Source organism: Cricetulus griseus (genome assembly GCF_003668045.3).
Source record: "Cricetulus griseus strain 17A/GY chromosome 1 unlocalized genomic scaffold, alternate assembly CriGri-PICRH-1.0 chr1_1, whole genome shotgun sequence".
Taxonomy (NCBI): Eukaryota; Metazoa; Chordata; class Mammalia; order Rodentia; family Cricetidae; genus Cricetulus; species Cricetulus griseus.
In genome coordinates, this window is record NW_023276807.1 from 121148150 (window position 1) to 121162035 (window position 13886).

At 42.8% G+C, this 13886-nt stretch overlaps 1 long non-coding RNA gene across 1 annotated transcript in view; it reads left to right on the forward strand.

The window, feature by feature from the left end:
- Nucleotides 1-13534, forward strand: part of LOC103161152 — a 35918-nt gene extending 22384 nt beyond the window's left edge. The window contains exons 6-7 of the long non-coding RNA XR_003479414.2: nucleotides 1745-1801; nucleotides 13400-13534. This is a non-coding gene — a long non-coding RNA (uncharacterized LOC103161152). The remainder of the gene's footprint in view (nucleotides 1-1744; nucleotides 1802-13399) is intronic.
- Nucleotides 13535-13886: the final 352 nt, after the last annotated feature.

Here is a 13886-nt window from a genome sequence, read left to right on the forward strand (position 1 = left end):
ACTATGGTCCTGTTTTGTTTTGTCACTTCCTAGACTTCTGGTCCATTCATTCCCAAGCCTTCCTAGTATCTACTATGTCATATGCTAAAACCACTCTGAACTCCAGATCGTGAGGAAGAAATATACAACTGGTTCCAGAATCAGACATGTGGTTTATTTACCATCTTCATTCCTTCCCGCCTTCTACCTCCATTATTTAGAGACAACTACTTTAATTTCAGTTTAATATATAAATGATCGTACTTTCTAGAAGTTTAAAAATCTATTAGTTTAATTAAAAACATTTTTCATGGTACTATAAAGTTCATAGCCTGTGAAGCCACAGGACACATTGTTTCTTCTCTGTTCCTATAGAATATTAAGGGAATGGTTGTAACAACGATAGAAGAACTATAAGCCAGATGAAACTGGCAAGCATAGATGCTGCTAAGCCCAGAAGGGGCCAGTGGAGAAGTGATCTTCCTGGAGCCTAGAGCTAGGTAGTTCTGACATAAGCTCTGGATACTGGACCCAAGGTAGGGAGATGCACAGTGGTCCCCTTATCCTAGGGAACCTTAGGGAGCTATGCAGTGATCCTCCTTACCTATGGGGACCTTACTAGTCTTATGGGTGGATACTTGAAACATAATACCAAATTCTACAGACAGTTTTTTCCCATAAATGTAAGTATCTATGATTTAAAAGGCTTAATTTATAAACCAGACAGCGCAAGAGATTCACAGCAGCAACCATAAATGGAATAAGATAATTATAACAGTGTATTAAAATAAGAGTTATATGAAATTTATCTCATATTATCTTGTACATTCATCTTTTCATGCAAAATCTTTACAGCTTCTTGTCAGCATATCCCAATCACCAACATCTTATGCTTGTACCATCCAAACTATTATAAAATACACATTGCTTGAATATGATCACTGTGGTCCTATGCCCATCCATCTGACAACTGAGATTGCTTCTAAGTGACTAGCAAGAGGGTAGTGTATACCGAGTGGATACTTTGGAGAAAGGAATAATTCACACCCTAAGTAGGACAGTAATAGATGTCATCTAATGCTCAGAACACAGCTTAGTTGAAAACTTCTGACGATAGCTGGGCACAGAAGCACACATCTGTATGCAGTGGCTAAGGCAGAAGGATATCCAGGAGTTCAAGGCCATCCTGGCTTATGAAGTGAGTTTCGAGCCAGCCTTGTCTACATAGCAAGACTTTGTCTTAAGAAATCAAACCAAATTAAAACTAACAATTATTTACTTATGGAATTTTTTTCATTTAATATTTTTGGACTGTAGTTGACAGTGGGTAACTGAAACCGAAGATGAGGAATGATTACTGTCTTACTGTGGACAAAAATGCTGTCCAAGGGGTAAACATGTTCTACTATGCTCAGCTTATCATGTATGGGGGAATCAAACCCAGGGCTTCCTTCATATTAGGTGAATACTCTGCCAACAGAGTTATCTCCTCAGCTTTGGAAGCTTCCTATTTCAGTATCTTCTCCCCTGAGTCCCCTGCCAGTGTCTTCTACTACGTAAGCCAATGTTTCTCAATAATGGTTCACTGTTGTCCCCTAAGGGACCCTTTCTGACCTCTTTTTCTTAACTGCTTCTTTTTCATATAATTATCATGACATTAAAAAGTAGTATGTATTTGATTGTATGGTTTATGTAACTGTGTTTTCTACATGAAAAGTACATGATTCTTTTCATCTTCCAAGGACCGATTTTCCTTTGTTTGTAGGTGAACTGACTCACTGAGGAATACAGGAAGCAATCACAACATCAACTGGATAAGCAGGTAGGTTTCTGCTCCTCTGTCACAGCAGGCAGAGGACAGGATGGATAAGCATATCTAAAATTGCCTTTTGTGGGCTGGGGTGGTGGCTCAGTAGGCCAGAATGCTCGCTGCTCTTTCATTGGAACAAGTTTGGTTCCCCCCACCCATACTGGGTGGCTCATACTGCCTTTAATTTTAAAAATTGCCCTTTGTCTTCCTTCCCACTTTTCTGGTTATCAGACTAGATAAAAGATTCTGGGTTAAAACTAACTTACCATCAGAATATTGGAAATTTTGCCCCATTGTTCAAGTTTCCAGTGTGCTTTATAGAAATTGATGCAGTTCTGATTCTCAGTCTGGATGATCATGGTTTTCTCTTTTGTGACCTGTCAGGTCAAAAGAAAATCAGGACAAATGGCTGACTGTGTTGTGCCCAAATTCTGAATCCCCAAATCACCAAGAGGCCCATTTTGATGCAAAAGCAATGAGTCCTTTATTGCAGTTGTTTAATGAGCTAAGCCCATGTTAGCTTGGGCCTTTCATCCATCCACCATGGCAGATGGCTGGGAAAGATGCCAAGAAGGCATGGCATAGAGATCTTATAGGGCAGCGTAAGGGGAGTGTCTAGGGGTACGCACAGGCTCAAGATTGGTGTGCATCCAGGCTTGGAGGGCTTGTCCTGTGTTGATTGGTCAACTGGTTGTTATGGCCCATAGGCCCTCCCAGGGCAATTACTATGCTCTGCACGTCATTGCTGTGCACTTGTCAGTAAAGCACACCCAGAGCCATAAAGCATAACACTACCAGCTAACTTCTGATTGGTTCCTTACCATGAGGCAGGCATCTGACCTCCTAGTGACCAAGGCAAGGTCAGGTAAGCATGTGTTAGGCTGTATGGCTGCCGAAATGGGGAGCTGGTGCTTCAACTGTGGTGCCTATTAGCACACCAAAGCACACTCTGGCCTCTAGACTCTCAGCATCACAAGTCTCTGTTACAGAGTCCATGCTGGCATCCTGGCTCTTCTCACTCTGCCCTTACCCTTAACTTCTCTAGCTCATAGGTTTCCACTTCCTCAGCTCCTCAGTCCTATATAATACTGCTGTTTCAGACATGTTCTCTCTTGACTCTCTTGGCTCTTGGTCCCCTCTCTCTCAGTCCTCCCTCAGAACCCCATAGCCAGTTCATTCTGCTGGCCATGCTCAGTGTGCTACTTTTAGGGACTCTTCTGGATGCCTCTGACTATTTTCTCCCTCATATCTACAATAAAAATCTTTCCATCTGGGCTGGAGAGATGGCTAGTGGTTAAAAGCACTGACTGTTCTTCCAAAGGTCCTGAGTTCAATTCCCGGCAACCACATGGTGGCTCACAACCATCTTGAATGAGATCTGGTGCCCTCTGCTGGCATGCAGGCACAAGACTGTATAGACTGTATACATAATAAATAAATAAAATCTTTAAAAAAAAAACTTTCTATCAACCACACTTTGGAGTGGTCATGTCCTCAGTAGATACATCTGGTGCTAAAACCCCTACTTTATTTATTTTCATTTTTTATTATTATTTTGTTTAAATAACTTTTAAAAAATTATTTTACATGCCAATCGAAGTTTCCCCTCCTTTCTCTCCTCCCAGTCATCCGTGCCACCCCACAACTCCTCCTCCATCTCCATCAGAAAGGGGCAGGCCTACCATGGGCTTGTACAAAGCACAGAATGTCAAGTTGAGACAGGACTGAATTCCTCCCCTTGCATCAAGGCTGTGCAAGGTAATCCAGGATGGGGAATAGGTTCCCAAAAGCCAGCTAAGTGCCAAGGACAGGTCCTGATCCCACCGTTAGAATCCCCACAAAGAGACCAAGCTACACAGCTGTCACACACATGCAGAAGGCCTAGGTTGGTCCCATGGAGGCTCCCCAACTGTTGGTCCAGAGTCTGTGAGCTCCCACGAGCTCAGGTCAACCACCTCTGTGGAAAACACATACTTTATACATAACCCTCATGTTTTGATATTTTATGACCATGAGAGTGTATGTTTGGTTTTTGTTTGCTTTGTTCTGCTTGTCAGGTCCTTTGAGAATTTTTAAAATCTGAAAAATGTTCTTCATTTTGGAGATTTTTTTTATTCAATGCAGGGTTTCTCTGTGTAACAGTCCTGGAACTCACTTTGTAGACCAGGATGACCTCAAACTCAGAGATCCTCCTTCCTCTGCCTGTAACAATAAATCTTTTTTCACCAGCTGCCCAAGCCCTGTCACCACGTGGGTGCCCAAAGTAACACACAGAGACTTATATTAGGTACAATGCTGCTGGCCAATGACTAGGATTTCTTACTTGCTAGCTTAGTCTTAATCATCAACCATAATTATTAATCTATGTATTTTATAAAGATTTATCTTCGAGAACACTGGCAGCAAGCATCCTGTCTTCCTGGTCTAACATGGCAACTCCACAGAGAAGAAAGGAGGAGAAAGAGAGCGATTTCCTGCTTGTCCCTGCTTCTATTCTGAGTCTGCCTGCTATATCACTTCCTGCCTGGATCACAAGAATTCTCTTTACTACATTTCCCAGAATCCTCCTTGATTCCTAGTCCTGCCTAACTTGCTTCCCTATTGGCCCACAGTACTTTATATATCAACCAATAAGACAAACATATACACAAAAGGACCTCCCCATCATCTCCTTTTTTCTGTCTAAAAAGACAGGATTTTACCATTAACATATTAAAATATATAACAAAACAGTTATCAAGTAAGAACTATAGTTACAATATTTAGTTCATTAACATTTAGCAAGATTTAAAGAAAATATTCTATCATCTATCTTTGTGTATCTAACGTCTTATATGTAGCTTATCTTTTATAATAACTAAAGAAAACTATAACCATAACTATCTGTCTTCAACTCCATCAAAGACCACAGAAGGATAATATATGAACTCTAGAACTGACAGAGACATCTCACTACCTGGACAGTCACCCAAAGTTCCTCTGTAACATTGGGGAATCCATCTTCAGCCTATAGGACACTGTGTCTGGCAGACTTCTCCATGAAGCAGGAACCCTTCGAGACTGTGTTGTTTTGCAAGTTCAGCAGTCACTTTCCAGTGGGTCCTGCATGTCCAGTTTATCAAACAGTCCAGGCAAGAGCAGTTTCTTGCCCAAATGGCTAATCATGCCATGTTGCAGGCAAACTCCATATTGAGTTTCTTCAATGCCCATCCTCCTTTCTGACGTAATTGGTGTACCAGGAGCAGTTGTGTCTCACTGCCATGAAAAACCCTAAACCTTTAAATGCCATATATTCTGTAAGTCTTTGAAAGGTCTGAAGAATATCTATCCATCTCAAATACATCTCTGTATACCTAGTAAACCTAACTAAACTAACTGTAAGTTTTGACTATTATAGGTGACTATATAAACTGTATTTAATTCTGCATTACATTTTAAAAGATCAGTATAAACACAAAACCAAACAAGAGGAGACATATACATATCACAAAATTGACTTTAAAGTTGTATCAATAAGTGAAAATCCATACCAATGCAAAGTATTCATTTCTATATCATATTCCCCTTTTTTCCTTTAAAAAGAGATTGACTGCAATCATTACCATTTATAACCAACCCCATTCAAATGGAAACAAACATTTATAAACAATATTTGGGAAATTGGACGTTGTTCATTCCAAACTGCTTCCTGCTGGTTGGGGTGATGTCCATACCATGGGGATCATGATAAATCACAGAAATCCTGGCTATAGTCATCTATGACTCCATCATCTCAGCTGTTTTGAATGTAGGATCAGTTGGGCCACTGTTTCAGGGGGTCTTGCTTCATCAAACTATATTAGTCTGGAAGGAATCCATAGCTTTTCATTTTCTGTGGAAACACAAGCAAAAAATCTTTTCCCAAGTAACCTGTCCTTATATTTAAATTTAGAAGTCAAAGCATTTTTAAAATATATAAGTTGGCCTAATTTCGCAGCACTTATAATCAAATGTGTTTTAGCAGCTGTAGCTCTTTCCTTGGCAATCAAACAATTTAAAGACAACAATATAGCATATAGTATCCAGATTCTCTGTGTATTTTCCATCTTTACGTGGCTTTTTATTATTCTATTTCCTTTACTTCCTTTTTTTTCTTTTTTCTTTTCTTTTTTTTTTTTTTCTTGATGCTTCTGCTTCCTTCAGCAAATCCTACAGGCATGCACCGCTACCACCACCGGCTTCTCTTTCTTTCTTTCTTTCTTTCTTTCTTTCTTTCTTTCTTTCTTTCTTTTAATTACTTTATCCTATTTCTTTTCTCTCACAATCTTACATATATTTTTAAACACAGTGTAAACCTTTAGAGGTTTTTCTTCATCTGAATCTGTCTTTACTGTAAATCTTTACCTTTTTCTGGCCACACGATCTCTTATCTGCTAAACAGCATTGCTAAAATTAAAGTGGCAGCTGCTTTAGCCGATGTCTTTCTAACATGGCAGGAGTACATTTACCGTCAGCACTGAGAACTGTGCTCACTGCCTTGGTGTATGTTGCCATCAAATCACAGGCTAACAGCTTGGAGAGCCAGTTGCTCGTACACACCATTGAATTGTTAGCAAGAGCCCTGCGGTTTTTTTTTTTTTTTTTTTTTTTTTTTTGCTCTTATGCTGAGTCAGGAAGCCTCTCTTAAAGGAGCCACTCGAGTCTCTGCTTGTGTCTAGCAAAACAGAGACCACCCGAGAAAATGATGCTACCAAGAAGTCGTGCTTATCTCTGTTCTTTTGCTTCTAAAATCCCTTTTTAAGCCTTTGTGAAGTTTTGATGTGGATGTTCGTAAAACCAAGTCCTGACACCATTTTGTAATAATAAATCTTTCCGCCAAGCCACCAGAGCCCTGCCGCCATGTGGACGCCCAAATTACACACAGAGTCTTATGTTAATTACAATGCTGCTGGCCAATGACTAGGATTTCTTATCTACTATCTCTGTCTTAAGTATCAACCATAATTATTAATCTATATATTTTATGAAGACTTGTCTGATCGAGGACTCGGTGGCATGTGTCCTCTCTTGTTGTGCTCACATGGCAGCTCCAGAGAAGAGAGGGGGAGGAAGAGGAAGAGAGTGATTTCCTGCTTGTCCCAGTTTATATTCTGAGTGCTCCGCATGTATACCTACATGCCAGAAGAGGTCATTAGATTCTGTCATAGATGGTTGTGAGCCACCATTTGGTTGCTGGGAATGGACTCAGGACTTCTGGAAGAGCAGCCAATGCTCTTAACTGCTGAGCTATCTCTCTAGCCCCTGGGAATAATTTTCTTATATTATCTCTTTAATAATTTTCTCCTCTTTGTTTTCTTTATACTCTCTTTGTTGTTTTGCTGTTGTTTATTCCTGTGACTGTACTTGTTTGTAAGAGCCTTCCTTCCCATTCTGAGTGTTCCTTTTGTGATCATCCTATTCTTGTTTCAGGAAGTACACTCTATTCTTTTTCTGTTCTTTTTCATTTCTGAGATGCTGTGTGTGGACTTGCAAGGTTGTCTTCTGTTTCCTGCTTTCCTCCTACTTCCTGCTGAACTTCCTTGTGAGATTTGTTTATTCTCTGTCCTTAAATGCCTGGAGTTCATTGACTGCTTATTCATCTTTTAAAAGCAAGGCACACAAATACAAATGAGTGGAGCTTTTGACCAGTAGGCATCACTATAGGACATATGGGCTGTGCCTAGTTTTTTCTTCCTAAAATCTCCAAATACAGTAGCTGTATTTTCTCTTGGTCTGTTTTCTTAGTTTGGCTTGTCCAGAAAAAGTTTCCCAGGTTTCAGCCTGGAAAGTATAAGCCTCGCCACCAGATGTAGAAACAGAGGTCACATGAGTATGGAGGCTTTAGGGAAGGGCCGTTCACCATGCACACACACGTCCGAATAACACTTGACTTTCAGTTGGACATGGCTCCTCAACTCTGTCTGCTGTGACCCAGCCAAGGCATCTTTGTGTCTTGACCTGACTTCTTAATTTCTCTATGACATGTGACTAAAGCAGAGTTCTCACTTGGCTGGAGCTAATGCACAAATGCAGGCAATGGGCATAGCAGCAGCCATTTGGGACTCTGTGATCTGAATGCAGGGACAGGTCAAACCAGCCTGCTGTGTAACCAGGTCAGGGAGGGCTTCCTGGAAAAAGGCATCTTGGGCCCTGCAGGAAAGGCTGTAGTGATAACCTGGACTCCCTAGAGAAATATCAGTCTGTGGTCAGATAGAAGGGAGGAGATCTGCTTAGCTGCTAAGCCTAGATGCATGGTGGGTGGGTGGTGGGTGGGTGCTCATGTTCTTAGAAACCTTCCTATCCCTTCTCCACTTGACCTCCTTCTTTAGGCACAGGACAGTGATAGTAGATCTCTTGTCTTCTTCCAGAGTTGATAGATGATGCCCAGAGGCCACTGTAGAGCAGATGAATTCTCCCCAGTAGAACTGGAGGCATTCATTGCGACCCACTGAAGAACTTCATCCCCAGGTTTTCACCTGTCACCATTACTCCAACTTCCTGGGTAGTGGAATTGGACAGTGTAGAATGAATACCCCCCAAAACTTGGTCTCTGATGCAATGATAAATGGTCATAGGAAGAGTTTACTGCTTTCTGGGACATCCCCAGGGGCTTTGGTTGTTGTTTTCAGCATGCTATCAATACAGGTTTCAGTGTGCTCTGTGCCTCTTGCTGCCTGCCTTGGTCAGTTCATTCTCATGGTGACCCAGTCTGTGGGTCTTCAAAGGCTGTCCAGTGACCACTTGAGCTTTGGTCATGGCCATGGCTTTTTCTGCATGTATTTAAGAGTTACAGCAAGGAGCCAGGCATGGTGGCATACATTTTAATCCCAGCATTTGGAAAGGAGAGGCAGGTGTATCTCTAAATTCAAGGCTGGCCTGGTCTGCATACTAAAGTTATAGAACAGCCCCCCCCCAAAAAAAAAAAAGAGATGCAGAGTTATACAAGGGAATGAAGGGTCTGAACAGTGGTTAGATGAGGACCAAGGATATCTTCATGTCCACATTTGAGATCTGAATGAAAAATGACACCAAGGCTGCTTGAAGATGTGGTTGAGAAGAAAGAAGGTTTACTGTGAATATGAAGGAGAACGCAGCCAGAGGCATCTGGAAGGGTCCAGACTGAATGGAACTAGGAGAGGAGAGAGAGAGTGGGGAGAGAGAAGAGATGGAGGAGAGCCACCCAGTAGCCAAGAGACCAAGAGGGTGAATAGCCAAAATGGTTGAATTATATAGAGAAGAGTTGCTGGTGGGAAGGGAAGCTGAGGCCCAACCTTTGGGAGGGAGAGGTTTAGGGTAGGGGGAGGGTGAGAAGTGCTTCTAGGACCCAATATACTGAGTGAGACTTGACCTAGGTTTCTTTGAGATCTAATGGGATCTACCATGTTTGTTCTGGAGGGACATATAGTATGTCACACATACCACACTTGGGTGTCTCTGAAGGATTTGTTATGGTGGAAGTTTCACCCCATCCCCTGGCATCCATATACCCAAAGAGTCTGGGATGTTATGGTGGAAGTTCCACCCAAGTCTCCCTCCCTATCTCTCTCCTAACCCTGCTGTGTCTCAGAAAGCCCACCAAATGATCACCCCTCCCCCAGAGATGCTCAAGACCACTCCCACAGGGTCTTTAACCTGTCCCCCAGAGAACAGACTCAAGGTTTTCCAGTCTCTCTTTCCCATCTCCTTTTTAGTGGGCTGAAAGGCCACCTGGGAACATTGTATCCATTAAACATGGGCTTTTTCTAATTCGGTTTGATTTGGTCTGATTTGGATTGCTGCATCGGTGGAGAGGCTTATCAGGGTGTAGAAACTTTTCAGGATCACTTGTCACAGACTCAGGGTGGTTTGCCATGGTTCCCAGCAATAAAGCAGAGCTTCCCTTGCATTCACAGGCCACAATCCCTTGGAATCCATAGGGTTTGCCCAAGGTCTATAGATTGAAAGTCATAGTTAGCGGACAAACCCAGGTCTCTTGACTTTTAATCCTGCCTTCTAGACAAATTTAAATGTCATGTCATTGCCATTATCAATAATATCCCATCCAAGCATAATAGCAGCACACAGTAATGCTGTTGTAATAACTGCTATCTCCGTTCCTACCTTGTACTTCACATGGTTGATTATTTTATATTCACGGCCTTTTACAATAGTTACAGCAGAGTATTTTCTGAACAAACAGCAAGCACTCTTATTTATATATTATGAACCAAATTTTCAGATTCATCACTTTTTTGACTATTGGAAAACCCAACTAAAAATAACTGCCCCCAATTGCTTGTCAAGCTTTAACTACATTTCACAACACTCGGCTGGTAATGTGTCTATATGGGAAAAGACCAATGTTTATTGCAGGAAGGGCAATTTAGAGAGAAAGGAAGATCAGGAGGCCCTGATCACCATGCAGAGCACAGCTAACTACAGGTGGTGGTTAGCTGAGTGGGACATGACACAGAGGGTCTCAAATTCAGGTGGGGTGAGTGGGTGAGGAGACCAAAAGCAGATGGATTTCAGTTTAGCCTTGAGGGATGAAAAACAGGCAGAGGAAAGGAGGTAAGCCAAGAGGGAACTGGTGATGATGTAGACTCCCAAAGACACAAAAGAAAAGAGCAAGGCATGGCATGAGCAAACTCTTCATGGTATCCCCATCTCTATGCCTGAGGCCAGCCCTCCCTGTACATTGAGGATGAGTATTCCTTGAATGGATGGGTCATCAAATACTAATTGGATGTGAGTGAAGACAATTTTCTAGGCACCATGAGTTGCTCATCCGTCTGTTGTTGGAGAGGGCTATGTGTGTCCTTGGCTGACACAGAGAAATGTGTGTGTGTGTGTGGGGGGGGGGTCTCTTGCACCATTTGGAACTGGGACAGGAAGGGCATGGCTCAAGTTCTTCATCTGAGCATTAATATTAATTGACATCTGAATACTGGAGACCAGTTCTTGCAGAACTAGTCCCAGGTGTCTCAGGAAGCCTGGGATGGGTTGCGGATGTGGGTGGGGTGTGGCAGAGCTGTTCCTTTCAACTGCTATCAGGCTCAGGAGTGCCTCATGAGCTCAGGTCACTGCCAGCTGTGTTCCTAAAGAACTTCTAAATTGGTAGACTTGCCTGTTTCCCTCGAGGCCTCCCTTACTCTGCCAGCTCTACCTTCTCTCATACCATCTTGTCCTTATCAATGGCTCCATGAAATGAGGCCAACACGTGGGGAAACATGGTCCTGGTGGATGGCAGAGTTGAGTTCAAATATGGGCCTGGTGGTTTTCCTTCTTTTTAAACTTCTATTTTTAAATATTTTTTGTTTGTTTGTTTTTCAAGACAGTGTTTCTCTGTGTAGCTTTGGAGGCTGTCCTGGAACTCACTCTTGTAGACCAGGCTGGTCTGGAACTCACAGAGATCCTCCTGCCTCTGCCTCCCAAATGCTGGGAGTAAAGGCTTGTACCACCACAGCCCAGCTAAACTTCCTTTTTTTTTTTTTTTTAATTATGGAGCTAATGTTTCAGGTGGTTGTGAACTGCACTACGTGGGTACTGGGATCCTAACTCAGGTCCTCTGGAAGAGCAGCACACGATCTTAACAGCTGACTATTTGCTCTATTCTCACGTGGTGGAAGGGTCACTGATCCTATTCATGGGTGTTCTGCCCTCATTTTCTGGTCACCTCTCACACACTCCACCTCCAAATGTTGTCACTTGAGTGATTAGGATTTGACACATGAACTTCAGGGGAAGGAACGTGCTTAATCCACAGAGGTGACATAATCACATTATGACCTTTCACACACCAGCCAAGCCCCTGATACTTCCCGGTCATGGTCTATAGTATTCCATTTATCATATTGTTCTCTTTGTACTGGTTTTCACCTCCCTGGGAACACAATAACGAGGACATCCTTTTTGCCCTCTCCACTGTCAGGTCCCCAATTCCTGGTACAGTTTCTGACACACAGAACACCTTGTGAGGAGTAAACTTTAGCTGAGTTTGGCCTGTATTGTTTTCTTGATAGATCCTTCATGTCAAGATGCCTGGCACATAATAAAGAGTCACTGGATGAGCTGATAAATTAATAACAAATGTTAGACTTTGTTCAAAGGTGAGTGAACACAGTCACCTTGGGACATCCACACCAAATGGAGGAGACAAGCACAGGAGATGGCTTCTCTAGAAGAAGAAGGGTTCCTAGTAAACCAGAAACCTGTTACCTGACAATCAGACTCTGCATTCTCAGCTTTATGGATGTTTAAGTGTGTGTTTCTAAGGGTCCCAGAATGCATTGAGGAGTGAGGTAGACCAGACCCCAGCCTACAGGGAGCTTAAGCTCTTCTGTAAATATCTCTACAACTTTGTCACTAAGTGGGGATAATTCAATGGAGACCTGAGCTTTGGTTCATGTAGGGAACATTTATTTCTCTTTCCCTTTGTTCTGGCTGCAAGCCAGTCAGGGAAGAGTCACTGAGACCTCCAAGAGACAGAACCTTTTGCCGGTACCCACCCCATATGGACAGAGGGAAGAGAGGACCAAGCCAGGGATGTCACAGACCTCCCACCCCAGTAACCCTGCTGAGGATCAGAACCAATGGGGAGCACCTGGACTTTGGTTGAAATGGTCAGAGGCAGTAGGGTGCTCTGATACCCTTTGTGGGGCTTGCATCAGATGCCAGGATGCCAGGTTCCTGGTGACCTGAGGGTGCTTCATGCCACCTCTGCAGCAGGACTTTCTTTGGACTGCCAGCTCCCAGATAATGACACAGAGACTTATTATTAAGTATGAAAGCTTGGCCTTAGCTAGCTCCCAACTAGCTCTCTTTTTCTTCTTCCTCTTCCTCTTCCTCTTCCTCTTCCTCTTCCTCTTCCTCTTCCTCTTCCTCTTCTTCTTCTTCTTCTTCTTCTTCTTCTTCTTCTTCTTCTTCTTCTTCTTCTTCTTCTTCTTCTTCTTCTTCTTCTTCTTCCGAGACAGGGTTTCTCTATGTAACTTTGAAACCTCTCCTGGCACTCACTCTATAGACCAGGCTGGCCTCGAACTCACAGACATCTGCCTGCCTCTGTCTCCTGAGTGCTGGTTAAAGGCATGCGCCACCAATGCCCGGCCCCAGCTAGTTCTTTTAACTTAACCTGTTTATATTAACCTACATTCTGCCAGGTGGCTTATTACTTCTGATCAGTACTGTGCATCCTAAACCCACAATGTCTGGCTGGCAAATTCCCCATCTCTCAGATTCTTCCCCCAGTTCCTCTCTCTCCCTGGAAGTCCTGCCTTACCTCTCTTGCCTAGTTATTGGCTGTTCAGTTCTTTATTAAGCCAATCAGAAGGTAACCTTAGAAGAGACACATCTTCACAGTGTACAAAAACATTTTCCCACAACTCCTCCCTGAACCACAGCTACTTCTGCTTGTCATTGTCTTCTGCTGCTTCTTAAAAAAAAAATCGGTGTGTGTGTGTATGTGCACACTTGCTTGCACACACCTGCACACACGAATGTGCATGCATGCTCAGAGGTGCATATGTGTGTGTACAGGTGCATACGGTGTGTACATGTGGAGGCAGAGGACATCTTCTGGTGTCATTCCTAATGAGTCATCCACCTTTTCTTTTATAGATAGTGCTTCTCATTGTCCTGGAGCTTTAAGATTGGGCTCAGCTGACCAGCCATCAAGTCTCAGGAATCTGTCTGTTTCTGCCTCCCCAGGACTGGGATGATGAGCACTCATCATCAATACCAGCATTTTACAGTGTGAGTTCTGAGTTCTGGAGATATAACTTATATTCTTGTTCTTCCTTGCATGACAAGCAACTTACTGGCTGAGCTGTCTGGCCAGTTTGTGATCCCACATTTTTAAAAAGGCCCTTTGACACAAAGTAGATTTCTTGTTGACAGATTAGGAAATCAGTCCAGATGGGGCACACTGTGGATGCCCAGATGAGATTTCCTCATACCACTTCCTTGACATGGATTTGATACTCTTCCTTAGAAGAGTCCTATAACAAAATATCCTTCAAAGCCCTTTGAACTTTTCAATAGTGCAGCCAAGCCACAAGTAAACAATCACCTGTCAGCCTGTTATTTCAAATACACACTGAAAACC